Below are 6,206 nucleotides of genomic sequence, written 5' to 3'. Positions count from 1 at the left end.
AGCACTTGTCCGAAGACGGTCTGTTCACTCCAAGAGCTTAAGACAGACTGTTTGCTTTGTTTTTGCCACAATGGCTTTTTATACCCTCCACCAAAAAAGGTATGGAGGGTATATTAACTTTGTCATTCCGTTTGTAACTCATCGAAATAATCATTTTAGACCCAACAAAGTATAAATATTCTTGATCAGCGTAAAATTCTAAGACGATTTAGCCCTGTCCGTCCGTCTGTTGTAATCACGCTACAGTCTAAACGAATTAAGATAGGAAGCTAAAATTTTGCACAGATCTCTCTTCTGTCTGCAGGCAGGTCAAGTTCGAAGATGGGCTATATCGGTCCACGATATCGTATAGCCCCCATATAACGGTACCCCCCGATATTCGGTATTTTGATGATTTACCCACATTTTTCAACGGAATTGTCTGAAAATCCACACAAAGAGTTCCTTGTGGGTACTTTATCCCTCGGCAGAGAATTATCTATATAGGTCCACAATATCGTATAGCCCCCATGTAACGGTACCCCCCGATATTCGGTATTTTGATGATTTTACCCACATTTTCAACGGAATTGTCTGAAAATCCACACAAGGAGTTCCTTGTGGGTACTTTATACCTCGGCAGAGAATTATCTATATAGGTCCACAATATCGTATAGCCCCCATATAACGGTACCCCCCGATATTCGGTATTTTGATGATTTTACCCACATTTTTCAACGGAATTGTTGTAGTAAATGATGCCGCTAAATTTCCGTACGAGTACGTAAATATGTTAATAACTGTTTGCTGTGATACATATTCTATTTTTAAATTTTGCCTTCTGTTGTTATTCTGATGTAGATTCTGTAATGTTACTATATTATGTTAATAGCATTAGGCACAAATGTTAAGTAGTACACTGCCGGCGGCACAGGAATAGAACGTTTGATTCGGATGACCGAGGACATAAGTTCAAATCCCGCGCAGAGCAATTAGATTAACCCGTAACATCGAGTTGGCAGCCCTGTAGAACTTTTGTTCCATATGACCGAGGTCCGAAGTTCAACTCCCACCCAGATCAAATTTTTATTATTGCTCTTTGTTTTTTTTTTTTTTCTTAACATTATTTGTTGATGAAATTTACCAAAATCCACTGCTGTAGGTATTTCAATAATTTTTTTTATAATTTTGTTTTTGTTTTATCATTAACCTCAAAATTTATCATTGCGTAATTTTGATGGAAGGAATAGATAAATCGATTGGAATACATTCAAGAATTTATGGCAATAGTATTGGTATTAAACATACGTAGCACTTATGTTTTTTTAAGACAGACATTCGTCAAGCTCTCTCCAACTCAGGTTCCATACAGTGGTGAATATCTTAAGCCCCAAGATCTTCGCTTAGCTAGAAGCAATGCGATAAGTGATCTCTCTTTTTCTTGTTTGATCGACTACCGAACACACGCATCACGAGAAGTAATAGTGTGTAACAGTCAAACTTTAAGACAAGTGCCTTTAATAAGTGAACAGCAAACAAGAAGAAAACCACCATTGTTTTCTTTGGCAACATTTTTATAAAATAACAAGAAAAAAAGTTAATAAAGAAATAGAAGACCAAATAACGTCTGTGGCAATATATCGGTGCTAAGATTCCCAACATTATTGGGGAAAAACCACCGTAAAAATCCCATTTCTTCGGATTAATTCTGGCAAGCATTTCCCGCCGAAACCCTGGATGGAATCTGCAGAACGGACGTAATTTATAATGGCTAGAATATTCTCTAACTCCGCCATATATCCTAATTGAGCAACCGACATTTTGCTATTCGCTATAAATTCAGCAAAAATATTAATAATTGAACCTTATTACAAAGGCGAATACAACGATAAAAAAATAAAAGTCCATTGGAAATCATAAATTCGAAAATCTCTATTTTGCCAAAATCGGTCACTGTGCGAGACAGCACGTGCATCGAACAGACGAACCCCCAGCAACAAACATCCAGCATCGAACAGACGAACCCCCCCCCCCCCCCCCCCCCCAACAAACATCGTGCATCGAACAGACGAGCCCCCAGTAACAAACGTCGAACATACAGCAAACGCATCTATGCAAAAACAACTGATGCCTGAGGGCTTGTACCGAACAAAAAAATTGCATCTAATTGGGTACGGCAAATCTAAGCCCTAATTAAAAGGCTGTCGATAAGAACCACCATAGCCTAGCGTATAAGCAGCTGTCGCTGCAACCATCGTCGATCTAGCAGCCTGGGTTCGATTCCCGGTTGAAGCAGGAGCCAGTTTATAAAATTATGAATTATTAAACAAAGTATTAAAACAGCATAAGTATCACTAAAAATCGCAAAATTAGAATGATATAACAACATAGAAACCTATGCAAACATTTTAAAACTAAATTTCTCAAAAAAACATATTTCAGAAACTATCCACACATCTGATATCCATGTGACATGAAAATCGTCGTCTTACAAAAGTCCTGAAAAACACACACACTTAAATGATCGTCGAGGCCTCGGAGTTCATCATCTATGTATGTATGTGCAAATAAGGATAAGAACATCAGAGTAAGTCTTTGTATACAAACACAAGGAATTTAATTTGAAATATTTGCATATGTTTTAGGGGGTAGAAAATTTGTAGATTCATTTAAAGAAAGAAAAATCTCTTTTAAACAAAGATAGATGTTAATAGATTTTTAAATTTGTTTTCTTCAAAAAAAAACCCCTATCTCTCTTAATTATACTGTTTTTAGATATATATATTTTTATAATGTCAAGGAAATAGGACATTATACTAAGCATCATAAAAATAGTGTATATGCTTTTGTAGTAATTTTTTCAAACAAAACCATTTATAGTTATATATCTCCTTAATAATTTGGTAATGTAACACCAACAATGTGTAAATGGTTCTGTTCGTAAACTAGCATAAACATATCATACCTTTATTTCATAAGTTAAAACATGATAAAAGTTTTTAAAAAAATCAATTGTTATTTAATTTGTATTCCAATATAAATTTTACTATCTAGGCTTAGTGACTTTAATATGAATTCCTCTCTGATCTATTTAAATATCAAATTTCAATTAGATCTAATTTTTTTGATATGAATTTTCCGAATAAATATTTTGTAAACATCATGGAATAATAACTTAAATATTTTCTTACTGGAGTGAGGTAAACTAACTAGGGTTATCGTATTTGGGGTCTCTATAAATACATGCTCTAGAGACCATGGTAGGGCAGGGTAGAGAAGCTCAACTCCATTTTCCACCTGGAGTTCCATAGGCATTTCAAGAATTGAACTTTTTTTCCATATTCTGAATCAACAGGGGTACAGTGTTTGATCAGAGTTTAGTCCACTATCAGCTTTTAGTTTCTTTTGTTGCTTTTAATATGGGAGTCTATAATAATTTTTATTTATGTTTGGAAAGATTCATAAATACTCAAGATGGACTCGAACCCCCCCGTGGGGCGTAACTCATATGCGAGTTAACTCATATTCAAATATACATCCTTCAAAATATGAAATTATAAAAAAAAAAAAAAAAAAAATGAAGCTTTTATGATTGCCAAATAAACCTTGCAGAAACTATGTTAGGATCAGGAAGAAAGGGATAATACAATTGAGAAGCCTCTCTGGATTTCAGTTTTTTTGATCCATTCGGAAAATACGACCGAGATGTGAATTATCAATATTTTTTTTACTCCTTATATAGCTTGTTTATAGCTTAGTTCAAATGAATTTTTATTGTGTGCCTGTGTTATCATTATCCTGACAATTGCTTGGATTACCTTATTATGCTAGCTGCGCGATAAGGTCTAAAATTTGTCGGTTCGTTTATATGATGAATTTGTATAATGGTTTGGCACATAATATTATTGTTTGAAGAATTCTAAATAGAATCTACACAGCGAAAATTTTCAATTTTCCTATCCATATAGCTTCACTTTTGTGATATTTTATTGTTTTTTTTTTTTGTTTATAACTGCAGCATATAATGGTAAATTCTTTAGGAATGCTGTCAGGTGATTGTAATCATTTGGGATTTACCATTATGTATTTGTAAATACTTCGTGATATTGAGTGCCCTAAAAATAAGTTTTTCTTCTTCTCAGTAGCTTTCATTAATTAGTTTTTTACTTCAAATATTTTGTTTGTACAAGATATTAGCAACATAATACTTGTCGGTACTTTCAGGATTTTCAGTTTTCCGGTGGTCCGGGAAAATTTCTGACCGAGAGGTTTCCCACAATAGTTTATATTACAGTAACTTGTCGGCAAAATATTTGTTAAAATTACCTAAAGTATATATAGTTTCTTATTTATGAGATTTCGTTGATTTGACTTAGTTATAATCATCCAGACTTTTCCTGGATGTACTTTATTTTGCTGTTTGCGAAATAAAGTCCGGAAATATCTGTAAAACAAAAATGAATTTAAAGTATGATTGTTTGTCATCAAATAAATCTGTGTGATAAGAAACTTATATACTCCATAGCCCTGTATTGTACACCAAATTCAATTCTCAGATGTTTGCCTATTTTTTCTAACTTTTACCCAATTATTACCTCACTCCCAAAAGTAAGAAAAGTACAATAATATAAAGTTTACACATTGTCTGTTGGGATAACAACCAAATATCGAAAAAAAAAAATAATCTAAGATTTTTGTATCTATCTTTTTCAATTTTTATATTAATTTTTTCAAAATGTCAGTTGCTCACAGTCCTATAACAAACCCTAATAGAGATTCAATAGTTGAGGAGCAGTTAAAATGTCCTTCCTGCCTAGAAGTCATGCAGCCACAAGGACAGGAATGTTGCATTATTGAAACATGTCAACATGTCTTCCACTATGCTTGTATAGAACAAACACTAGCAAACTCATCTGAATGTCCCTTTTGTAAGACTGCATGTGAACTTGTCAATTTAAAGAAATACCCCATTGTAAGTGTGGAGTCGGCTCAATTGTCCACCCAGACTGGGACCATAAAGAAAAATCGTCCTTCTTACCGAGGTAAAAGCCGCGCTACGGTGGCAAATAGACCAGTAACCCGAAATTTGAGTAGAACTGTATTTTCTGAAAATTTGAATGTTAGCAATGATCATGATTTGCCTACAAACAATACCATTGAATTAGTAGATGAATCTGCCACACAAAATAATGTAAATCCTGGCCAAAATTTTTACAGTATTTCAACTGCCATGCAAAACCAAAATGTTCAGAATCCTAGCATACCATCTTCTAACGAAATAGATTATGCGAAAATCAATCAAATGATTGAAAATAATATCGCCAGAATTTTACAGAACTTAAGTATCGGAACACTTATCCCAAATCAGAATAATACGATTCCTTCCAATAATCTACAAAATAATAATTCATATCAAAATTTTAACTCGCAGCAGAATTTTAAAAATTTTAATTCAAGAAATTCTAATTCCGTATCTGAAGAAAGTTCTTCGGCCATAAGACCAGATCGAGTGACATTTATCATTCAAAATTGGAATATTCAATTTGATGGTTCTTGTAACAGGTTGTCAGTTGATGAATTTTTGTATAGGGTGAAAACTTTAACCAAGGAGCACCTCAATAATAACTTTGTACATATTTGTAAGAATCTGCCAATTCTTTTAAACGGCAAAGCCAGAGAATGGTACTGGCGATACCACAAAAGCGTAGAATCTATTGAATGGACAGAATTTTGCGGAGCTTTGCGTGCTCAATTTAAAGACCTCCGATCAAATTTTGATCTAATGGAATCCATTAGAAGTAGAAAAATGAAAGTAGGTGAATCATTCGATGCTTTTTATGATTCAATATGCTCTATAGCTGATCGACTTAAGAATCCCATACCCGAAGATGAGATGGTTGAGATTTTAATACGAAATCTAAGACCTGAGATAAGACAGGAATTATTATATGTCCCCATTTTTACAATTGCCCATCTAAGGAAACTCGCTCAAATGAGGGAAAATCTGATGAATGATGAGGTATTCAGGAAGCAAATATCTCAAAAATTACAAATTCCTGGTAACAATATGAATTCTCGCCGAACGGTGGCAGAAATTCAAGGTGAAGACTTCGATTCCGAAGAAGTTAAAGACAACGCTTGCGTAGATGCATTAAAAAGGGATCCAACTAAAATAAAGTGCTGGAATTGTGACGATTTCGGTCATTTTTGGGACGACTGTCTTAAAG

The sequence above is a fragment of the Musca domestica genome, unplaced genomic scaffold, assembly GCF_030504385.1.
Source record: "Musca domestica strain aabys unplaced genomic scaffold, Musca_domestica.polishedcontigs.V.1.1 66, whole genome shotgun sequence".
NCBI classification, from domain to species: domain Eukaryota; kingdom Metazoa; phylum Arthropoda; class Insecta; order Diptera; family Muscidae; genus Musca; species Musca domestica.
The sequence above is the reverse complement of the archived record's forward strand: the minus strand, read 5'-3'. Positions refer to the sequence as shown.